At 45.7% G+C, this 24,437-nt stretch overlaps 1 protein-coding gene across 2 annotated transcripts in view; it reads right to left on the bottom strand.

Annotated features, from left to right (window-relative positions):
• LOC119658931 (furin-like protease 1) overlaps positions 1–24,437 on the bottom strand; it is a 712,092-nt gene that overhangs the window by 519,418 nt on the left and 168,237 nt on the right. Inside the window, exon 1 of one of the 2 annotated variants that reach the window (XM_038066765.1) lies at positions 24,025–24,130. The exons of the other annotated variant lie outside the window; for it this stretch is intronic. The gene's annotated coding sequence lies outside the window, so the exon portion shown is untranslated. Of the gene's footprint in view, positions 1–24,024; positions 24,131–24,437 lie in introns of those variants that run through there. 2 annotated transcript variants of the gene reach the window in all.

Raw genomic sequence — 24,437 nt, 5'->3', positions numbered from 1 at the left:
CCCGGCCTCCTCAGACCTCAGACGAAGATACCTTGGCAAGGTTTTTTTAGCGAAAAGTCTGCGCAGTCTCTGCAGAATGTACTGTGATTCGCCAAAGCCTGCGAACGCCGTCGTACAATGGGCCTACCAAAGGTCTGAGTGCTTGGAGTTGCGGCTCCCTTCACTAAACTAAAGCAACTTATTAACCACAAGGAGGCCAACCGCAAGTTAGATGGCACCTCTCCCACGAATTCTTCCGGGGCATTTGCATTAGCCAGCGCGGTTCCGATCGCCAGAGCCATGAAGCCCATTGCAGGCTCGGATCTGATCGTCCTGCTCGAATACGTGGGGACGAAGTACAAGGGCAAGAATATACTTAGGCAGAACAACGCTTGCCGGCCCTCCCTCATGAGCAGTAATTCTTAATGTATTCAATTTAAATACAGTCGAACCTGGATATAAGGAACTTGGATATAAGGAAAACTTCTTTAAATGGAACATTTTTTCGTGCACCTTCAATTTTCAAAGAAAAAATAACATTTTTCAATTTTTCGAACTTCTATATATGGAATAGAAAACCTCTTTATAAGGAATTCATTTTTTTTCCGGAGCCTCTATAAATGGAAATTTTTATGTTATTCAGTTGTCATGACCTCTATATATGGAATTTTCCCCTGAACGACAAAAAGGGAAGGTCTTTTTTTTTCTTAGAATCGTGCAATTTTCTATTGTGACACGTTTTGAAATTTTTTGTTTATTCAAAGTTTAATTTGAAACTCGGTGATAGTGGTGACGATTCTTTCACTTGCAAATTAAACCTTTTACTGTTCCTTTGCCGCTATAACTTTTGTTTCTTTTAATAATAAAAATATGTATTCGACTGATTACAGTGACGACTTATGAAATAAAGAATCTTTGATATTGATATACTCTTTTTAATTTTATTTATCATGCGGATTATTTATTTGTATTTAAATGAAAACTCAAAGTTGATGTAATACTAAATACACCAGGTGATTTTAAAAACCTGGATAAAAGGAATTTTTTGCTGAAAGCCTCTGTATAAGGAAAACTGGATAAATGGAAAACTTGTTTATAAGGAATTTAAGTGAGTTTCCCTTGCAATTCCTTATATCCAGGTTCGACTGTATTATCAAAATAAATCACTCTTTCGCTCTTCCCAGAATCCAACCGCATTACCGGAATATCCTCTCAAATAAAAATTAACTTTTACAATGTAAACTCCCAAAGAATCTGATTAAAATCAAACCAAAAGGAACGGAAGTAAATTTGCAAAACGCTTAGCAATCTGAAAAAGCAATTACAGAAATTGCAAGTCCTTACAACCCCCACCGCACATCCCAATGATATTGCCATAGCAAACTTTCGACACTATTTCATTGTAAAATGCAAACAATAATTGTCTGGTGGTAGCTCCCTGTATGTGTACGAGTATGTTTAACATCTTAGTGGGATGCTGCAAGCAGATGTCTGCACAGGAAACGAGAATTCTAAGGAACTCTTTTTTCTCAGATTTTTAGGAACAATTTCACATCTTGTTGGATGCAACTCTCAGAAAACGGGGATGATGCAGTGAATGTTTTGATGAGCGACCCAAAGTAAGCGGTTTTCTTGTGGAAAAGTCCATAAAAAGGAAAAGTAGAAAATGATTGCGTTTTGTTTTTGTGGTTTTTCGAAAAGGAAGTATATACACAGGAGTAAGTTTTTACGTTCAAAAGTTTCTGAGGTATGCAATACGAAGGTCTCATAATGGAAAGATAGCTCAGCCTTTCTCCCTTTTCTTCAATTGAGAAAAAAAGTTGTTTGCGCTCCTCTGATCCTTAAATCATTGCAAGATTTCGGGAAGCATCGCAAAATGCATGTATGTCAGGAAGCCTGAAGTTTGCTAGTCCGCAATTATGAGCATCCTTTGCAATAAAATGCAAGGGGTCCCCCGTGGAAGGAACTTACAAAGTGCTCCCTCAACTCAAATCTTGCGATGAGATATTCCCATTCAGACGTTTCGTCCGTAACTCAATAGTTTTCAGAAAACTTGGAAATCTATTTTCTGCTATTTGGGCAGATTTTACCTTGAATATACTCAACTGAAGCAGATTTTACATCGAAGATAGATTTCATCGCTGAAATCGGCAAAATTTATAGGAAAATCAAGCGTTCTATTATTCGATTTCAGGAAGATTTTATCGGACGAAGAAAGATATCCGAAATTTATACATAGAGCATGAAATGTGAGCAACGAAAAATATTTCGCATACGTAGATGTACGCAAAATAAATTGAGGCGATCTGGGTAGGTATCTGAAGTAATGAAAAAGAATTCAATTGCGTTTACCTTCAGCCTGGCAAACCCATGTATCTGACTAATCGGGCTTGAATTTTCATTGCATAATGGATGTTTGCGTTCACTTTTGTGAATGATGTTGCTATTGTGGGCTTTACCTGTATCTAGTATCAAGTTCAGTCACAGCCCCATTGAAGATGAAATGAGAAAAGACAATAAGAGACTGCGCGAAAGGCCTATGTTCTACAAAGAAGGCAACAGCAGACTTATTAATGTAGATCGTCGTTATTCACCAGTGTGGCGCGTCAACCAAACCTACGTGTAATCATTGGTAGTTTGCAGAAATGCGCTTCAACTGCTCCAGGACTTATTGAGACGCCCGGACTCGTCTTATGCTGATCTGCGCTCTTGAGGCAACCCACTCATCCCTCATATCAGGAAGATGGGTTCCACTGCACGGCGTAGCCAGCAATGCACTTTTCGTTGCTCCTTAATGTGTGACCTATCCACTGCTACCTCTGCCTTCCGATCACACCACCTGCAGGAGACAGACCTATGCGCCAAACAGCAATATCCTGAGATAACTTGGAGCTTTTGAGTGAGCAGGGGGGGGCACTTTCCATGTGCTACTTCCATATAGTAACACAGAAAACACATTAGCCAGATACGTCGGCAGAAACCACGAAAAGAAGGGGGGAGGGGGAAGTGCCATGACCCTTCAGACTGAGAACCTTAGTTTTGTTAGTGTTTATCTTTAGTCCAACCTTACCTCCCTTACCCTTTCTTTCCAAATCCAGACATATTTGATCAAGGTCCATGAAGCGGTAAGCAAAAAGATATCATGCCGAATCCGTCTATTACAGTGACTAGCCATTTCATCCAGAAGAGGAGGAATTTCATCGAATGTGATACAATTAAGAACCGTGGTGAAATGTTCTTTCCTCTCTTCGTTGATGATGAGTTGACCGTTAACGTCCTTCAAAGGGCCTTTGAAAGATTTACGACCACACGTAATTTTTTTGTAATATACACTTCTGTTGCATCTTCTGCTTCCCTGACTAACGCTATGCCAAATTCCCTCTTGTTATGGCGCACACTACACTGAAATTCTCAGGCTTTCGGAGCGTTCGAGCGCGTCACTCCCACCATCACTCGCAGCGATCAATAGTCTTGAACCCCTTCCGTTCATCCATTCGTTTCCACGAATCCGCAGCCAGTCAGATCTTACGACGTGATCTGCGTACCACCCGAAAAAATAGCACTTTTGATTGCGACCCAACGCTCATGGATATTCTCGGTCTCCGCCGTCTAATCAGCAAGACAAATCTCCCATTATAGAGCGACAGCTATTGTACAAGGGGTCGGTGTAGAACTTGGCGGTCACAGTTAACCGATCCTGCGAGAAGTAGCGAATGCAAAACGCAAGCGAAGATAAGCGACCATCATAATCCCCTTTGAGTCAGATGTCAGTGCTTCTCTTGTTAAGCGCATCCAGGAAACAACTCCTAAATCTACTACCAAAGATAAATTAGTCAACCTGATCAATCATACGGTGCCGGCTAGTTGAAACACAACTGAACTTGGCAGGCTGTGTGCTCGAACAATGCACCTCCAGTAACGAGTAGGTGGAAAATGCAGAAATCCACAAACCTCCCACCATTATCGTTACGGTCGCCAAGACAATGCTTCCTCATCACATGTCCGAACAACGTGTTGTCAGAACTCACTTTGGCATTCAGATCACCCATCACGATGACAATATCACCTTAAGGAAAACTCTCATAAGCTGCATACAATCACTCATAGAACGCATTCTTGTCTACTATATTGGAAGTCACCGTTGGAGAATAAAACTATAAAATTGTGATGTTCCTTAACTTGGACCCGAATTTTGCAGTCAGAAGTCTACCAAAAACTGGCTCCTAAATCAAAGGAGCACGCCTTGCGGTAGCCGTCAGAAACGACATCAGGATGAAGCCTTATACACCTCGATTCTCATCCTGCCGAGACAAAGAGTACTTTGATGAACTACTGAACAACAGAACACCGGCGAGTTGGAGGTCCTGCCAACTGAAGACGACGGACAAATACTGCCACCACCAAGTATAAAAGAAACAGTCCGTGCAATTCATCGATTTAAAAATCATTAGTCGCCAGGAGCCGATGGAATTATAGCCGAATTGATTAAATAAGGGGGCGACTGTGCTTAAGGTGTGGAACAGCGAATCAATGCCTGGACTGGTAAAGAGGCATTATCTGCCTCATACATAAAAAGGAAGATGTCACACAGTGCAGCAATTATAGAGGTATCACGTTGCTGAGTACCATCTATAAGATATTCTCCGCTATCCTCCTAGGCCGGTTAGCCCCATACGCCCACAACATCATGGGTCCATACCAAAGAGGCTTCACTCCAGGTAAATCAGCAAAAAAACTGATGGAATATGGACATGACCAGGGTAAAACTGTACACGGCCATGAGAGAATTCGGTATCCCGACGAAATTGATAAGACTAACTAGGTTGACCCTGACTAATATGCGAGGCCAGACAAAAACAGCAGGATCATTCTCAAGATCATTTGACATCAAAAACGGTCTACGACAAGAGGATACCCTATCATGCGTTATCTTTAACCTGGCCCTGCAAAGAGTGATCCGTGATGCGGAGGTAAATGCGAGAGGTACGACCCGCTTTAAGTCCACCCAACCACTGGCCTATGCTGACGATATCGACATCATGCAAGGAACGACCCGAGGCGTACAAACTGCCTTCATTCAAATCGAGCAGGCGGCGCGAGATCTTGGGCTGCACATCAATGAAGGCAAGACAAAATATATGGTGGCAACGTCAGCACCCCCCTCAGGGGTCGTTAGCGATTTTTAAGCGGGTCGCTTACGATACGGGGTGTGACGTCCCCGAGGTGCCCGAGTAAGTAGTTCTGCCCCCTAGCTGGCAGCATACCTGCGTCCTAAGTAGTAGCCTCGAGAAAGCTTCTCGGTGAAGAGCGAACCGCGAGTGACCAGTACACGTCGGGACACACTGGGAGTCTCCGGAGCCGTCGACAACTCTCTGTCGGCGTCGACGCCCCTTCGGGACCCTGGTCGGGAAGTGTGCATTGAACCGGTGTTAGTAGACCGCGTTGCCCCGAGCGAGCACTGATCCGTCCGTGAATTCCGGGATCGGCTAAGCGTAGGTCAGGCCTCAGGGAACTGGGGTAGGGGCTGTGTCCCCGAGGGTATACCCGTTCTTGACTATTGCGGCCCGCTCCCTTGCACACAATGCGCTGGTACCTTTTTCATGGAGAATATTCTGAAAATTATAAAAAAAACGACGAAACAACAGACAAGGAGGAAGAGCTGGGTGCGTTTGGGCGGAGCACAAAAATGCGTCGTTCACCGCAGCGATCAGTGAAAGAGGCAACGAGGGCTGATATACCCGATGAGACACCGGGGCGCCCAAATAAAGAGGAAGCCTCATCAAGTGGCGCGACTGACCATGCGGAGATGGCAACCCCATTACCTTGCAGTGCCCCTGTTTTGGAAGTAAGCTCAGTGAGAAACGCTAGTCCTGAGCAGATGGATTTGGACACAAATCGAGTGGAAGTGCATTCGACCGTCCTCGCTAGAGCCGAAGAGGAAAGGCTCATCAGAAAGTGCGCAGCAGTGGTGAAACGTATGCGGTCGGCAACGTTCCTTCACTGGATCGCATTTCCTTTTATAGACGCACGTGGAGAGCAGCGGAAGACGATTGTAGAGCAGAAACAGTCGCACTCCCCGCTGAGAATGCTGCTTGCGTCAAACGCACTGCAGATAGCCCTCTGCAAAGTGAACAGGGGAAAAAGCGGAAAGAGGACGACGTGCCTGCAGGAGACTTTATCGAAGTAGTCTCCAAGGCACAAAAAAAGAAGGCGAAAAAGGATAAAAAGAAACAACGGACTCCGTCGCCAGAGGCACGTCTGCCCAAAAACAAGGAGGCTGCCAACCCAAAGCCAGTAGCGGAAAAAACGAGGAAACGAAGAAGGACTAGACCGTCGGCTCTGCTCATTAAGCCGACGGAAGGGAAGACATTTGCGGAAGTCCTTAGTGAAATCCGCTACAGGATGAAACCCGAGGAGAACCGAGCAGAGGTGTCTTCGATACGGAAAACGAGGAGTGGTGGAGTTCTCGCCGAACTGGGCCCAAAGACGACCAGCAAGAGCACGTTTTGCGAAGCGGTCAAGGGGCTATTGGGGGAGAAGGCTCTTGCTTCCAACCTAGAACCCATGTGCTCTCTAGAAATACGGGAACTTGACTGCCTCACAGAAAAGGTCGAAGTAGAGGAGGCCCTAAAGCGTGAATGTCCAGAGGTAACCAATGCCCGGATAGGTATTACCTCTATAAATGCTCGAGGCCAAAAACTTGCCGTGGTGGATGTCCCTGAGCAATATGCGAGGAAACTCCTTAACAGCGGGAGAATTAAAATCGGATGGGTAGTATGCAGGGTACGAATGCGGATAGTCCCCACCAAGTGCTACAGGTGTCTGGACTATGGACACACGTCAGCAGCTTGCAAGGGTCCGGACAGGAGGACAGCATGCCGGAGATGCGGCCAAGCGGGTCATCAAGCGAAGACTTGTAAGGAAAGCGAGAGTTGTGTTCTCTGCAGGGATCGTGGCGCGTCTGGTGAAAGCGTCGCACACACTGCGGGCTCGGGACGGTGTCCAATCTTCAGGGCAGAATTGGAGAGGGCTAGGGTGCGAACGCCATGATCCGCATTTTGCAAATTAACATGCACCGGAGTGCAACCGCTCACCAGTTGCTAGCACAGTTCGCTGCGGAAGTAAATGCTGATCTAGTGCTGATTAGCGAGCAATACCGAAACAAGGACCCGTCCTCATGGTATCTCGACTTATCGGGCGCCGCTGCCATCTGGGTTCGGGACGACGTTCGACTTCGTGTTCTTGCCGAAGGCCGGGGGGACGGATTTGTCTGGATCCGGTGTTTAGGGATAACGTTTTTTAGCGTTTACCTGACGCCGAATGAGTCGATTCCGGACTTTCGGCGCCGGCTTGATGCTCTGGAGGGCGCCGTTTCGAGCGCGGAGGGACGAATCCTGGTTGGCGGTGATTTTAATGCCAGGGTTCTTGAATGGGGCATGCCTCAATCAGACTCCAGAGGGAAACGGATTCTGGAAATGGCGGCGAGAACCGGGCTCGTAGTTTTAAACACCGGATCCACGCCAACGTTTCGGCACCCAGGTTGTGAAGGAAGCATTCCCGACATCACTTTTGCGTCGGAATCTTTGGCATCATCGGTGGACGGGTGGCGAGTCCTAGAAGACTTCTCGGCAAGTGATCATCAGTACATTGCGTTCGGAGTGTTTGACGCTACTTGCCGGCGAGCACCAACACAACGTTCCCCCTGCCTGTGCAATGTCGCAAAGGTGAACATCGGAAGGTTCGTCGAAGCTCTTGGAGCAGGTGGGGCCGCGCTGGGGGGCACTCCGGGGGGTGGTGGTGTCGCAGCTGACACCGTCGTAAATTCAATGATGAATCTGATAACGACGGCGTGTGAGGCTTCCATGCCCCTGAGAGGCCCCAGGCGCGACAAGCGTTCTATGTACTGGTGGACGGCGGAAATTGCCGACCTACGGAAGGAGTGTCATAAGCTCCGCCGTTTGGCACAACGTTTGTACGCCAACGAGGAGGCATGTGCCATAAAGGCACAATATAGATCAGCAAAAAGGAGACTCCGCAGCGCTATAAATAAAAGCAAAGCTCGCGGCTGGCAAAAGCTTGTTAATGAGGTGAATGATGACCCGTGGGGACTTGGCTATAAGCTTGTCACTCGGAAAATCGGGGCTCTGCGGAAGCCCTGCATATTGAGCACCGACCAGATGGACCGCATTGTGCGGGCATTCTTCCCCAGACACCCTGTACGGGTTGATGTAAACAGCGCGGAAAGCGTCGTGGATTGCCCCCTTTTCACAATGGGAGAACTCGAAGAAGCGGTTCTCACTATGAAAAACAGGAAGGCGCTAGGTCCTGATGGCATCCCGGCGCAAGTTTACAAACTGGTGTTCCGCCAACGGCCAGAATTGCTGCTCGAAGCGTTCAACGCGTGCTTGAAGGAGGGCATTTTTCCTTGTCGCTGGAAAGTGGCCAGACTCGCGTTGATCAGTAAGGGTAAAGGAGACCCGGAGCTCCCGTCTGCATACCGACCGCTGTGTATGCTTGACACGGCCGGAAAAGTGCTCGAGAAGCTCATCAGGGGTAGACTCGCTGAAGCGATCCGTGCTGCCGGGGACTTATCCGCAAGGCAGTTCGGGTTTAAAACAGGGAAATCTACAGTGGATGCTGTTATGGAGGTCGTAGATGCGTTTAATCGAGCCGGGGCACACAGTCGCCGATCTCGACGGATAGTGCTCCTGATAACGCTTGATGTCAGAAATGCCTTCAATTCCGTAAGATGGACAGATATGCTAGGCACACTAGAGAACTCCTTTCACGTGCCAAGCTATCTCTTGCGGATATTGAGGGATTATCTGAAAGACCGCTCTCTGTTCTATGAGACGCTAGAGGGCCAGAGGAGGATGGAAATCACGTCGGGAGTAGCGCAGGGATCCATCCTAGGGCCGGACCTCTGGAACGCTTCCTACGATAGTCTGCTGAGACTCGATATGCCTGAAGAGTCGCGCCTAGTCGGTTATGCAGACGACGTTGCGGCACTTGTTGCCGGACGCACTGTTGAACAGGCGCAAAGCAGACTTGGCATATTGATGCGACGGGTAAGCGGATGGATGACTGCTCACGGTTTCAACCTTGCGCTGTAACCGAAGTAGTCATCCTGACCAGAAGGAGAATCCCGACCTTGCGTCCCATATCGATCGGCGAGTTGACTATACAGTCAAAACCAGCGATTAAATACCTTGGTTTAATGCTCGACTCGAAGATGAGCTTCTTCGAGCAAATCAAAGCAGCCGCGGACAGGGCTGCAGCAGGAGTCGCGGCCTTGAGTCGGCTAATGGCGAATGTCGGGGGCCCTATATCAACTAGGAGACGTCTCCTCATGGGAGCAACGCAGTCCGTCCTTCTCTATGGTGCGGAGGTATGGGCTGATGCCCTTGACAAGGAGGTGCATCGTAAACGCCTCGCTCAAGTGCAGAGGCGGGGAGCTTTGTGAGTGGCGTCTGCTTATCGCACGGTCTCCGAACCGGCTGTGATGGTGATTGCGAGAGTGATCCCCGTTGCCCTCCTTGCCAAGGAGCGCAAAGCTATCTACCGCCGTAAGAGCGAAAACTTAAGAGAAGTGGTTGCCCGTGAAGAACATCAACGCACCCTTAACGAGTGGCAACTTTCTTGGCAAAATGAGCCAAGGGGCAAGTGGACTGCGCGGCTCATCGACAAATTAGACCCATGGTTGAACAGAAAGCACGGTGAGATTGATTACTTCCTTACCCAACTTCTAAGTGGGCATGGAGGTTTTCAGTCTTGCCTGCACAGGGTTGGGAAGGCGCGATCTCCTGATTGTGTGTTCTGCAATAGAGTGGCGGATGACGCTGAACACACCTTTTTCTCTTGTGAGAGGTGGGACGGCCTCCGCCAGCAGCTTTATGCAGACACAGGGGAGCTCTCTCCAGATAACATTGTGCAAGAGATGCTGAAGAGCGCTGGCAGCTGGAATCGTATTGCGCATTATGTTCGGGCTCTTCTGACTACGAAGAAGATTGAACTCGACCAGCAGAGGGATCGGACGGTAAGGGGTTCCCTGAACTAACAACAACTCCCTTCCTCCCCTCCCTTCCTGTTGGTGAAGGGAATTCCCTGACTTGAAGGCTCCCAAAGCCGGGAGAGCGGGAGGGCTAGCCCGAAGTAATGTGTCAAACGGTTCCAGGCTAGTTCTCTGATGACAGGGAGGTGTTATAAGAACTGCTCCGCTTGAAACGTCTCACCATAGGGTCAATGCTCTTACTGTACAAGACTATGATCTTGCCAGTCTACATGTATTCCTCGGAGACTTGGGTTCTTTGCAAGAAAAATTGCGAACTCTTGGCAGCTTTCAAGAGAAGAATCCTCCGAAGAATTTTTGGTCCCCCTACAAGAAAATAGACGATCCCGTAGCCTACATAACGATGAAATCTATGAGCGATACCATGACCGTCCGGTGGTGGATAAAATCTGGCTCAATAGGTTACGGTGGGCGGGTCACCTAATTCGTATTGATGAGGATGATCCAGCCCGGAAAGTCTATAAGGGCAATATCTATGGTAGAAAAAGAAAACGAGGCAGACCATGACTGAGATGGAGCGATGGCGTAAGTTAGAACGTCAGACAGCTTTTAGGGATATCGAATTGGTGGACCTCGGCGCAAAACCGGGATATCTGGAGTTCCTTATTAAGGCAGGTCTAGAACGGCTACCGGTTGTTGTGCCGGTGATGATGATGACGATGACTTAATCCTCGTCCTGAGAATAATATGTATTTAGGCGAGCCGTAAGATAAATGCCTCCTTTCTAAGGATGACAAATAAACTCGTCTTCCAGTATTTCCCCGTAACCCTTTGGAGTTAATACTATACTTGAGTTTACTGTTGGTAAATCAGAATTCATATTCATGCAGGTGTACGTGATCCAATTATTTGGACTTCAACAGCCCTGACAGATATCTAGGCAAGTACGAAATATTTAAAAAATGACAACTTAATTCCTTTTCTACTTCAAAACTAAGCCTAGATAAATATAAAAATATTTACAAATCTCCTACTCTTGACAACTTGAAAATGTAGCTTTTCTGTCGTCTATTTATTCATGCTTTTCGTCTCTAATGCTAAATTAAATACTGTGACAATTGATAAGACTCCATACGCTCCTTGCAAATAAGCACGGCTGCTCCTTATTCTGCCATTCCTCATCTCTCACGTTGATTTCCTTCCATTATAATGAACAGTCGACTTACGAATTTCTCCTGAGGAAAGTCTTCCTACTTTCTGGGTTTCAGTAACAGGTATGGGACAAGGAAGTTCAGGCAGTTGTACGGGCGTATTCCTGGGCTGATATTGTACCACCCTCAAGCTGAAAAGCTGAAATGTTTATGCAAATTGATGCCTGAAAAAAAAGGAAACAGTCTAAATGGGGTTCTGTTTGCAATGGGATATAAAGACTAGGACTTTCGTAAAAAGATGTTTGTTCCGCATGCAGACTCTTTGCTGGCAGGATCCTCCGATATCTAAAAGTACTCCAAATTTGAATGACAACTCCTACATGTTACGAATTGGGATTGAAATTAAATAAATTCTGGAGGATATTTTCTTTGATTATGTCTGCCAACGAATTGTTTCCGCAGCCATCAACGAAGGCATATTTTCGGCTTACATCCTTAAAAGGCTGGTAAATTTTAGTGTGTCACTCAGTTCTCCTAATGCGGTAGATGAGCGTCATTTCTTCCGAAAAAAGTGAAAACGTCCTCAATGTTCCATGTACTTCGCAATTTCGACACCATTACCAGTGAATGCTTAATTCCCTAAAGGAATCAACAATACTTAAGACGGCCAGTAGGGAGGGTAGCATTCGATAGCTCCTGCAAAAGCTCACTTTTAACGACTTGTTAATTATCCTACAAATGTCATTATTCTTGAAATATCCTGATGGGAAACAACATTAGCACAAAAAATGCTTTTACGCTCTGCCGAAGCGTATAATCTCCCAAAATCAACCCTTTTCAATACCCATCGAATTCCTTCTGCAAATTTTATTTTCAACGTTTTCGCCCAAAAATACTGACAACCCCCTAATCGGAAACGAATTCCTCTCGAGGCGAATTTTTCAATTCAATTCTTGTGTTGGAGCTCATTTGTCAATGAAAATAGGATGTTGACATGAACTGGAACAAAAGGGACGATCAGGGTCTGGAAGGTTATCCTGGGGGCGTGCTCTTAGCCTTCGAATGAAATCAATCAACACCCAACCCTCTTCTTTCTAGGGGACAGAACTAATTGCAAAATTTCAAGAAGAAATAAACAACAATAAAGTTAATGCTCTTGTTTTGGGGTTGTCGGAAAAGGCAATTTGAGCTTTTTACTCAAGTGTAAATTATCTGACGGGAATGATTCATATTAAGAAGATTCAGGATCCCCTAAGCGTTCTGAGAGATATCCTTTGAGTGTTCATTGTCTCAAGAAATGAAAAACGAATTGTTGTTTTCTAGGCAGATTATCGTCAGAGATTAAACAGTAGAAATGCGAAAAAGGAATTAAATCAATTTAGATAATATGGTTGAAGTTTAAAGCCTCTTCGCTTGTAAACACTCCCAACTCCTTGAATAAATGATGAAATTCTTCTAAACGGTAGGACGTGACTTTGTTCATTATAATGATTGGATCTCCATAACGGTGGTAGTGAAAAATTTACAACAGAGTGCTACTCAACCTGTGTTAATAATAATCTGTGGGTTGTGCCCTCCAGATACGGAAAAGTAGTTCTCCAAAGCTCCTCTAAACATCTTCATCAAACCCCTCCCCCACACCAGAAATGTGAATAGAATGTATCTAGTTAGTACAATCTACGTCTCCGCAGTGTAAGTTAAATAAGATTTTGAGACCCGTGCACAACCTATCTTCACCTTGAAGCACGTCAATACGGACAGTTTCAACATAAGATCCAAGATGCCGGATACAAGGAGCGAGAAGTCAGCTTTACTAGCGAGCGCGAATGTACAAAATTACACTTTCAACAGTATGGCAAGGATGAAGCGAAACTATTCCAAGGACAGTCAAGAACGTGACAACTTGGAATATTTCCAGGCACGTCTACATCGGCTGCAGGAACTATGGGCAGTCTGTCAAAAGCAGCAGGCTCTGGTACTTGCAGAAACGGCAAGCAGCCTCAGCTAGCGTAGGATGTACTTGGACAAATACGAGCAACTGTACTTGGATCTCATGGCAACCTTCAGGAGGGGTGTCAACCAATACCAGACTCACGCAACTAGTGAACCTGCACCACCTAGACGGAGCAAGATTCAACTAGAACGATTGACAATTCCCGCGTTGGACGGGAAGTATACGCAATGGCGTACGTTCTCCGACTTGTTTACGACAATGCTGGACAAGGACCAGGCGTTAGATGTGGTCGAGAAGATGCAGTACCTGAAGACCCATCTAACCGGAGATGCAGCGCGCACAATTCAACACTTGAGCGTCACCAGCAATAATTATGAAGCAGCATTGCTGGCGCTTCGCAACCGTTTCGAAAACAAAAGGACGATTGCGTGGAACCAGATACACATGTTCCACCGTCTGCCAATAGCGAAGGAGGAAGACGCCTTCACCATAAAACAATTTATGGACTCCACGGCGGAACTGAAGACCAATATGGAAAGCCTCGGCATCAATACCGAGCATTGGGACTTTCTGATAATTTATACAAGACAAGACGACAGTGGGAATTGTCTACCGGAGCATTGACACACTACTAAGTCGTTTCAGAGCATTAGAAGCCACAGACACACCGAAAACCGCACAAAAACCGAGCACGCTCACGGTCTGAGAGGCACCGCAGTGCGACTTATGCGGTGGACTGCACTACTTGCGACAATGTGAGAAGTGCAAATCGATGAATTTGGAGCAACGAAGATTGCCTAAACAAAAGACATAACATCAGCACGTGTCCATAAAAATCTAAATGCTGCATTTGTGATAAGCGACATCACAGGTTGCTACACAACATCATTCATGCGATGCAACTCTCACCCAAAGAAGGAGACATCGAAGCTAATCCAGTGGGAATAACCACAGCAGCCCTTCTAGCTGGAGAGAGCTCACATTACCAACCGGTGTTGCTTGCCACAACCAGAGTAATGGTGAAGAACGCATCATAGGGATCAACGACACTTAGAGCATGAGTTGATACCAGGTCGCAACGAAGCCCCATTACAGGGTCTGAATAGCAGACGCTGCGATGTGCAGGTATCTGGTCTTGGAGCAGCTTCGAAGTTTCGGGCAAAAGGAACAGTAAATTTGCAAATGAAGACCAAAACCGAAGCTGAGATGATCAATGTGCTAGCAGTAATCATCGGTAATATTACTAACATCTGCCCTGCAGCATCGGTCAGAATTTTAGTTACCTCCAACATTGACCCGCGCTGATCTTGCCGATCCATCATGTGGAACGCCTGGACGCGTTGATATCTTGCTCGGAGCGGACATGATCAATTTAATAGTTGCACCAGGATTCAAACAGGAATCTCCTTGCACGCTCCATACAAAGGTCCCTTGGGTGTTATTCGGGCCACTCTCAACTCAAGCCCTGCCAAGGACTTCACACCGTTCATTGGCATTGAGGACCGAACAGACGATTCTGGGAAATCACAGAATCACCAGTTAAACCCAATTTGACACCAGAAAAAGAAGCTGCTGTCAGTTGGTACCAAAGAACGACCAAACGCGAGGAATCTGGGAGATACAGAGTGAGGCTCCCATTTAAAGACGATTCTAAACCGACATTGGATCTACGTGATCCCCAGAAATTGGCACACATAAGGTTCTCGCAGCTAGAGAAGAAGTTAGTTATGGATGAAGCATTAAGAAGTCACTACGTCGGCTTCATGGAGGAATTCCAACGATTGGACCACAAGATTGAAAATCCTGAACAGGAGAAACGTGCAGTTCGTAGCTACTACCTGCCACACCATTCCGTCTATAAACAGCAGAGCATGACCACAAAGCTGAGAGTGGTTTTTAATACATCCCAAGAAGCACCATCAGGAAAGTCTCCCAACGACGTCCTGCTGACAGGACCAAGCATCCAGAACAACCTCACAAATATATTCATGAGATGGAGGACTCCCCGATACGTCATTGAGAAGATGTATCGGCAAATTATGGTGGATCCTCAAGATCAGGATTTCCAACGCATAATCTGGCGACTCGACCAGACACGACAGGCTGACTACAGACACCTATGAAACCGATAGCGCTCCATACCTAGCGTTACAAACATTACGACGGCTAGCTATGGATGAAAAGCTGTGGTACCTTCAGGCTTGCCAAACCATTATCGACGACTTTCACATGGACGACGTACTCACGGGAGGATACACTATCGAACATGTTAGAGGCCAAGGGGAGGTTTCAAATTGCGAAAATGGGCTGCCAATCATGACGCTCTGCTATCATCCCTACCCGACATCGACCAAGAAACTAAGACGCTGCTTAGAATTCAAGACGATGGACCCTTGGATTGAGATGGCTTCCAGCCAGAAACTCATTCTCATTCAAAGTGCAACTTAAATCTCCAAAATTTTGTTTAGGAATTGAAGCATTCCTAAGTCCGCCATGCACTTAATAGCGGCTCAGAGCAAGTTGGGTGCTTGCCCAAGAACGAGGGTTCCGCGCTATTTTTTGAAAATGACATCTTTGAAATGTTTGCCTTTGGCCTTGATGGCCAAATATGCTCTTTTTTTAGCGTTTTCCATCGTTTTGGCCAGTCTTTCAGCGGATATGGCTATTTCGCGTCGAATGTTGCTTCTGAGTTGAGCTAGAATCCTTGGATTGTTGATATATACCTTGGATTTGAGATAGTCCCACACAAAAAAAAAATGTATACAGGATGGGCGGTTCGGCTGCCAGAAAAATTTCTGAAATATCGACGAATCTTGGGAAAAACTTTAAACGCTTATGTCTCCGTTACTATTGAGAATTTCGCAAAAAGGAGCTTAATTTGTGATCACTGCTACTGGGGGAGGTGGCGTCAAATCTGGTGATCTCGGTGGCCATGGGAAATCACCGCCGCACCAGTCACTTTTTGGTCGAAGAGAGGCTGCTCTTCAATTAATTGAGGATTTTCGGTAGCGTAGAAGCGACCGTTTTGCTTATTTACGCCTCCATTTAACTGAAAATGGGCCTCATCTGACATGATAATTTTTCGCCAAAAGTCTGATTCATTGCGAACAATTTCGACGACGCATTTGACATAATCAAGGCGTTTCGGATAATCAGCTAGGTTTAATTTTTGTACCAATTGAATTTTGTACGGAAACATTTTTAAATCGAATTATGCGCCTGAGTGTGGTTCTTGCAATGCCGGCGATAACTTGATGTTCTCGGAGTCTCCTCAATACTGGCTCGTACAGCTTCAATATTTTCAACGGAACGCCTTGTACGTTATCGGGATGCGTGACTGGCATTGCTGAGACTATCGTGGTTAATAAATTTTGCGTATAAACGCTGCAAAGTGCATTTAGATAGAGCACTTTTCGCTTTATTTTTTTACGAAATGCACGTTACAATGAGAGCTTATTTTGAATGTAAAGCTGAATTATTTCAGCGCGTACTTTTGGAGTGTACTGCTCGAAGCTATAAATTGTCTTGGACTGACGCTTCAAACGCGGTATGTCATTAGTCAATCTGACATTCCTGCCAACAGTTACAGGGTTGCCAGGTGTGCCCACATAAATGGCCTACCCTGTACTTTGTTACTATGACTCCTACATTAATCCTATTCTGCTGTAAATAGTGATGCTACATTTTTACCATTCCATGGTCCATAGCCACCACGGGTATATAGCATATAAAGCTTTTGAGGCAATTTTAACAAATACCAATGTCCTAGATTGGTTCCAGTCGCCTAGACGGGAGATATTATTTATATCATTTAAATACGATAAACTGAAAACATATAAAGTTGTAGATCGTTTCAGCCCTAGTCCATTTCCCTTCCACACACACCAGAAGCGGGATTTTAACCCCATGCTTTAAGACTAGAGAATTGTTACATTCAGAGGATTCTAATTATATAGAATTGTAAATAAATTCCGAAAAGAGGAGGCAATTAATTTACTTCGAACTACCAACAAAGCCTCCTGAATTTCGAAAATGCTCGTAGGGCTTTGACTCGAACAATAGACCAAGAGCATAACATATTTAATGAAAACAAATCCAATTCCGAAATCCTACAAGCATGTTTACATCCATCAACCACAGGAACCTACAAAAACAATACCTGATAAAACAAATTCCGATACTTAACTTGAAATTCACCCTCGTCTCATCACAATAACCTCATCCATTCATTTCATTCCAGTTCGCTTATTACTGTCAAGTCCAGATATCACATGGCCGACATGCACGTTGAGTGCGTGCCCAACTGAAAAGTGGGAAAGCTTCCAGCCATCAATAAAGCCGAAAAGGACCCTTTACCCCTAACTTTTGTCGAAAAGGTACAGCATTGTTTATATTTTCCTGCCGGATCTGGAACCAATTCCAAATTATTAATTGGAGGCAAATTAAAAGACAAATTGGAATGGTCCCCGAATCCTCCACTTCCTTTGAGCGGGTGGGCCTCCAAATTTGGATATGTGTAGGACGTAGTTCGAACATAGGATATGATAATTTCTCACAGCAAAAACTTCCGGGAATTTTGTGGAACGATTAAACGAGCCAAGGAAGGAAGGGGCAGAGATATAGACAGGACGATGATAAAGAAAATACATATCCCGTACATGACGTAATCGAAAATTAATGAACGTTTTTACAGAGAAAGTTCCCAAACGAGTCCTAATTAGTTTTCGGATGTATGAGTTGGGAAAATGGGATATGCAAAATATGGACTTTAGCCTTTGAGGAAAATATTGACGTTACAGATTATCTGTGAAATTAATTCTGACAGTAAACTTCTTTCAAAAGGCTGATGATATCCTGTTGGGCATTTCATAGCTTCATGTGGATTTAATAATGCGACGGGCAAACAAGTACATGTGCATGGGAACGATTTTAAAGCCACTGGCTACTCACATTAATTATGGCCAGGTTTATTGTTGAAAACATGGGAACCTTAATCAAAAAGTGGCAATCGGAATTAATCAGATTGTTAACGCTTTTTCCCTGTTTATATTTACTATTACTCAGTGCAATCAGAATAATTAATGCAGCATTAATGAAATAAAAATTGATTCCATTTCACACTTCGAGCATAACTTTTAACAAAAAATCGTTTTTGTTGTCGCTTCTGAAACTGGAAATGAAAGCCACCATGTGGCACCAGGAGCCAAGCCTCTAGTCTACCAAGCCCAGTAGTGATTGGTGATAGCCAAACCCTCTACCAGGTAACCCTACTACTAACAAAGCGCTGCAGATTTAGACTGGGGAGTCTAAAAACACCTCCTTCAATCTAGAGTGTCATGCGAACGGTGCCTGACTGTATATGAAGGAAACCCCATTGATACCTGGTCGCATCAGTGAATAAGTTTGACCTTACCGTGCTACGAGGGGCTATGGGATGGCAGATTATAGGCACACATCTGCAACCTGTCGGGGACCTGACAGAAGGGCAACATGCCGTAAATGCGGTCAGGCAGGCCATAGAGTGAACACCTGCGATGAAAAGGAAAGCTGCGTCCTATGCAGGGACCGTGGCGCGACTGATGAGAACATTGCGCACACTGCGGAAAGAGCTAGGACACGGTCAACATGATTCGCATCCTACAAATCAATATGCACCGGAGTGCAACCGCTCACGAGTTGCTAGCGCAAATCGATGCGGAGCCCAAAGCTGATTTAGTACTCATCAGCGAGCAGTACCAAAACCAGTTTCATGGCACCCTGACATATCAGGTACCGCTGCCATCTGAATTCGGGACGGCGCCCTCCTTAGGGTTCTTACCTAAGGCCGAGGGACGACTTTGTCTGGATTCGATGTTCAGGGATAACTTTTTTTAGTGTCTATCTAACGGAGGCTTAACACTTTGGAGAACGCTATCTTAGGCACAGCTGGGCGGATCCTGGTCGATGGTGACTTCAATGCTAGGACAACTGGAGGGGGCATGCCTCACGCAGACTCCAGAGAGAAACGAATTCTGGAAATGGCGGCGAGAACAGGACTGGTAGTTCTAAACACCGGATCCACCCCAACGTTCCGGCCAGACGTAACCTTCGCGTCGGAATCACTGGTGTCGCTGGTGGACGGGTGGCGAGTTCCGGAAGACTTCTCGGCAAGCGACCATCAATATATTGCCTTCCAAGTGGTGGATACAAACTCTAGATGCGCGCCATCCCGGCGCTCTCTCTGTGCATGGAACGTTGCGAAAGTGAACACCGGGGGGTTTGTTGGAACAAGTGGAGACGCGCTGGAGGGTACTCCTGGGGGCGGTGGCGGCGCAGCTGACACAGTCGTAAATTGAGTTATGAACCTGATAACGACGGCCTGCGGAGCCCCCATGCTCAGGAGGGCACCAAGACGTGGCAAACCTTCTACGTATTGGTGGACAGTGTAAATCCCAGAGCTTCGGAAAGAGTGTCACAGGCTCCGCGGCTTAACACAACGTCTAAGCGACCGGGAGGAGGCATTCACCATAATAACGGACTACAAATCAGCCAAAAGGAGATTCTGCAGCGCAATAAACAAGAGCAAAGCTGGCTGCTGGCACGATCTGGTCGACGAGGTGAATGGGGCCCCCGGGGGGCTCGGTTACACACTGCTAACCCGAAAAATCAGGGCTCTGCGGAAACCCTGTTCACTTAAGGACAAGCAAATGGACCGCATTGTAAGGGTACTGTTCCCTGCGCACCCCGTATGGGATGATGACACTGCTGGAAAAGTGCTCGAAAAGCTCATCAGAAGTAGACTCGCTGAAGCGATACGCGCTGCCGGAGATTTATCTCCACGGCAATTTTAGAGCAGGTAGATCCACAGTTGTTGCTGTCATGCTAGTCGTGGATGCCGTTCAATGAGCAAAGACACATAACCGACAAACTCGACGGGTGGTGCTCCTTGTAATGCTTGACGTCAGAAACGCCTTTCATTCCGTAAGACGTTCTAAGCACGCTTGACAATACTTTCCACGTACCGAACTATCTCTTACGGATATTGAGAAACTATCTGAGGAACCGCTCCCTGCTCTATAAAACACTAGAGGGTCAAAAGAGGATGGAGGTCACGTTGTCGGTAGCACAGGGATCCATCCTAGGGCCGGACCTCTGAAACGCTACCTATGATAGTCTACTTAAACTCGACATGCCAGAAGAGTCACGCCTGGTCGGCTATGCAGCTGATGTCACGGCGCTTGTTGCTGGACGTAATTTCGAATAGGCGCAAAGCAGACTCGGCATATTAATGCGACGGGTAAACGGCCGGAAGATTACTCATGATTTTAGTCACCCTGACCAAAAAGATAATTACGACCCTGCGTCCCATTGTTCGGCGAGTCGATAATTGAGTCAAAAGCAGCGGTAAAGTGCCTCGGGTTGTCTCTTGACTCAAAGATGAGCTTTTTTGAGCAAATCAAAACAGCAGCGAACAAGGTTGCAGCTGGTGTTTCGGCGTTAAGTAGGCTAATGGCAAACATTGGAGGTCCTACATCTAGCAGGCGACGTCTCCTTAGTTCAACGCAGTCTGTCCTGCTCTACGGCGCAGAGGTATGGGCTTATGCTCTTAGCAAGAAGGTATATCATAAACGTCTCGTGCAAGTACAGAGAGGGGAACTTTGCGGATGGCGTGTGCGTACCGCACTGTATCTGAGCTGACAGTGATGGTGATCACGGGAGTGAATCGGAAGTATGGTGGGACTGACTATTTCCTTACCCAATTTTTAAGCGGGCATGGAAATTTTCAATCTTACCCGCAAAAGATTGGAAAGGCGCGATCTCCGGATTGTAGGTTTGTTAGCAGTTCTATTTAAACACAGGGAATCTCTCTTCGGATGGCTCAAGTGGTTAGAGCGCTGGGCTGTCGTAGCGAAAGGTCGCGGTTCGAATCTCGCTGGGGGCAGAGGAATTTGTTATCGTGACTGGATGTCGGACACCAGTCGACTCAGCCGTGAATGAGTACCTGAGTCAAATCAGGGTAATAATCTCGGGCGAGCGCAATGCTGACCACATTGCCTCCCACAGTGTACTGTGGTGTACCGTTACGGTCTTGAATGAAGTGCTCTAACACACTTCAAGGCCTTGATCCAATATGGATTGTTGCGCCAACGATTATTATTATTATTATTAATCTCTCTCCAGACAACATTGCCGAAGAGATGCTGAGGAGTGCTGACAGGAGGAGCCATGTTGCTCATTACGTTCAGGTCCTTCTCGTTGCTAAGGAGATAAAACTCGCCCGAGTTGAAGGAGCCGAATGGCAAAGGGTTCCTTGAGCTCACACTGTATGATGGCAGGTACTGAGCAAAAAGTACAACAGAACACTTAGTAGGATTAAACAAGTCGGGAAACCGGAAGCTAGACGCTTCAGGTATGAAAGGTTTTGTGTATTTCTTTTACAAAGAAATTTGGGTGTGCATTTGCCCCATTAGCATGTAGCACGTAAAATATGCATATATTATGTGAAAATATCCACTTTCAAGTGATATTGACATTCATAGTCTTAAATTTGCAAAGGAGCGACAGTTTTGACCTAGTATAACTTTGTTAGTAATAGTGCGATTTTTACCAAATTTGGCAAGATTATGCTCTATGCTGTAGTCTATATTGCTGTAAATTTTGTGATTCTAGGGTGAACTTAAGGGGGGTTTTCCTGTCAATTACTAAAAATTATAGTAATGTACTATTATTAACTTTATTTGAACAGGTATCGGTATGGAGGGTATTTCGGAGCCTAGGCACCACATAGTGGCAGTCCCCGGATGTAGCTCACTATATGGGTGAGCGTTCACAGTTCCCACCTTTCTACCAAATTTGGTGCCAATCGCTACAACCGTCTCCGAGAAAAATTCGTGTGACGGACAGACAGACCGACAGACGGCAAAGTGGACGAAAATCGTAGAGGCTCTAACCAAACTACAGGCTCCAAAGTGCATTGTACACATTGTTGTTGCATTTCTTCTTGGAAGAAGATTATATTGCGACTCGGACGATGGAGAGAAATTATTCCCAATGACGTGCGGCGTACCACAGGGGTCTGTCTTAGGTCTCTTACTGTGGTTAATTATGTACAATGGAGTGCTGACGCTACGCCTTCCTAACGGCGTGACAACTATTGGCTTTGCGGACGATATCGGGATAACAATAGTGGCAAAACGCTTAGACGAGATCGAAATCTATGCAAATGAAGCGATATGGGAGATCAATTCCTGGTTGAAAAAGTCCGGTCTATCACTTGCTGAACATAAAACGGAACTAGTGCTAATCAGCAAAAGAAGGAAAGACACGACCGTGAAAATTAAAGTTAGTGAAAAAACAATTTACTCCCAGGAGTCGCTTAAATATTTGGGAGTAATAATTGACAAAAGACTCAATTTTAGAAAACACATTGAGTGCGCTGCAACTAAAGCATCTTCCATCGCTGTAACGATCTCGAGGATACTACCGAACATTGGTGGACCAAGACAAAGTCGACGTCGTCTTATTTCAAGGGTAGTTAGTTCCGTGCTACTCTACGCAGCTCCAGTTTGGGCAACCGTTCTGGAAAACAAATCAAACTGCGGAAAACTAGGAATGGTGTATCGACTAAGTGCACTCCGGGTATACAGTGCTTATCGAACGACATCAGGAGAAGTAGCATATGTACTGGCAGGGCCAATCCCCATAGACATCTTGGCGGATGAACGGCGGATGTCTCTACGACAAAATGTACGCAATCGGGGAGTCTATTGTACTTCGGCGGCAACTACCACGGCGGGAATCCATGGCAAACTGGCAAAAGAGATGGAACGAGGCACAAACTGGCCTTTGGACCTATCGTATCATTCCACACATTCAAAGATGGATGGAAAGGAATCACGGGGAACTAAGCTACGAGCTAACACAGTTTTTAAGTGGACATGGAGGTTATCGGGCGTATCTTTATCGATTTGGACACGACGAGTCACCATGGTGCCCAAGATGTGGTAACGTGGCTGAGAATGCGGAGCATGTTGTATTTGAGTGCCCAAGGTTTACAGCGCACCGAACTAGGCTGGAGCCGATCGCAGACAGGCGCTTAACACCTGGAAACATAGCGGAGTCTATGTTGGAATCAACGGAGGCTTGGAATCAAGTGGTAATTGAGCTGAAAATGATTCATCAACAGCTAAGGCATGAAGAGCTGCGAGGAAAGCAAGAAAGGGAGCGAACAATAATGCGCTGCAGTTAAGAATTAATCCAGACCCACGATGCAATGCTTATAGCAGTCCCGTGAGGAGAGTGAAAGAAGAAAAAGGTGGTTTTAGTGAGTTAGAAATCTCACATAACTGTAAGGCAGAAGCCAGCAGTAGGTTTTGAACCTTTCCACCTTCCAGCGATGAAAAAAAAAGACAGACAGACGGACAGACAGACAGACAGTAAACCGATTTTAATAAGGTTTTGTGTTTACACAAAACCTTAAAAAACTGGGTGTGCAATTGCTACTGGGGCTTTACACTGCTATATTTCCTCCATCTAGACCCCCACATTAAAAACGCTGTAATGTGCAGTGCTGTGAATCTACGTGAGTTGGGCGGCGCAACCCTACGGCCATAGTGAAATCCTAGATGAAGTACCTTGGGAACTGTGGACATTCCCCACGGACTACTTCACACGCGCGGAACTTCATGTGAAATTTTGCTCTGCGAGGCGGTATCCGGTTTTGTTGAGTCTAAGGGGGCTCCACATACATGCGGAATGGGGGTGTACATTTTTTTCGCCGAATATGGTCATGTGGGGTATCAAATGAAAAGGCTCATTTTCTAATTTGATACAGTTTGCTAAGGTTGAAAGAAGACAGAGGAAATTCAGTGAATGATACCGGGTGAAATGGAATCATTAAAGTCTAATTATGAACGTAATTCGTCCTAAAATGTTTCCAAACACACACTTACCTTAAACTAAATCCAAATCGTTTTGAAGTTAGGGTCCCATAACCTTCGATTTACAAAAGGTCCTCAAAATATATTGTTTGATCTAAAAGTAGCAACGTATTTTTACCTGCAAAAAGTAGAATGCATGTTAGTAGAGTGCTCATTACCAGCCATTTCAGCAAATAAAATATTCAAAGCATCAAATTCTCTCTCAATAAACATTGAAAAATCTCCAGATAATTTCACTTCATAAAGAATATCAGTTTCCCATTTGCATCTCGAGTCTCTTATCCAATAAAGTTCAGAAGATATCCAAACCCCAGATACTCTCGAGCCAAACAGGAGAATCATGAAAATAAATTATGAACGAGAATATGGTCCACTTCACAGACAACAAACAGCATCGTATCCCATGGATTCCCAGCCAACTGACG

Source organism: Hermetia illucens, chromosome 6, assembly GCF_905115235.1.
Source record: "Hermetia illucens chromosome 6, iHerIll2.2.curated.20191125, whole genome shotgun sequence".
NCBI lineage: Eukaryota > Metazoa > Arthropoda > Insecta > Diptera > Stratiomyidae > Hermetia > Hermetia illucens.
This window is presented reverse-complemented; position numbering and strand designations above follow the sequence as displayed.